We start from the raw sequence: 748 nt of genomic DNA, 5'->3' as shown, positions 1-748 counted from the left end.
AATAAATAAAATAGTAAATGAGCAACATGAAAGAGTTAAGTAAGTAAAAAGGTAAATGCGAAGACCGTCTGCCATTGGCACACTCCGTCTTACTGATTTCTAAACTACAGTCATTATTTTCCTCACTCACTTCTAGTCACAGTAAAGTACAAGAAAGCCGACCAAAGTAACGATAAAGTGTATATATACTTTTTGTCAAAAGTGTGACTGAATGAAAGATGAAGAAATGGTTGACGCTACATGAGCACGTAACACAGTGAAGAACAGTTATTATCATAACTCTCTCTTCAGTCACCTGGCATTTCTTACTTGGAATCAAGTCGAAGGAAACAGGTTTGAAAGCAACACAGCTATCTCCTGTGTACTAACAACGGGGAAGATTTTGTCTTAGGAACGCTGTCTATCATTTTTTTTTAATTCATAATCTTTATTGGAGTAGTAATTTGAATTCCAGTTAATAATTTATCTCTCAGTGCTTTTGGAAAGAAAAAAAAAGTTTTTTTCTCTCGATGATCTGATACGACTTTCTCTTGCCTTGACCTTTTGGAACCCTTGCAGTGCATCTCCTTGTGCCAGTGCCCCCTACACATTCTGTCCGTGGGAATTACTTTGCAGGATCATAAACAAAAGGAAAGGGGGGGAGGGGATGAGAGAACAATTTTTTCGTATGACATAATTCACTCATTTTACGATCTAGATATGTAGGGCAACATATTGTGGTAGATTTAGCATAGCTGCTGATACGTGT

This window comes from Penaeus monodon, chromosome 28 (genome assembly GCF_015228065.2).
Source record: "Penaeus monodon isolate SGIC_2016 chromosome 28, NSTDA_Pmon_1, whole genome shotgun sequence".
Lineage (NCBI taxonomy): Eukaryota > Metazoa > Arthropoda > Malacostraca > Decapoda > Penaeidae > Penaeus > Penaeus monodon.
Note: the sequence above shows the minus strand (reverse complement) of the source record.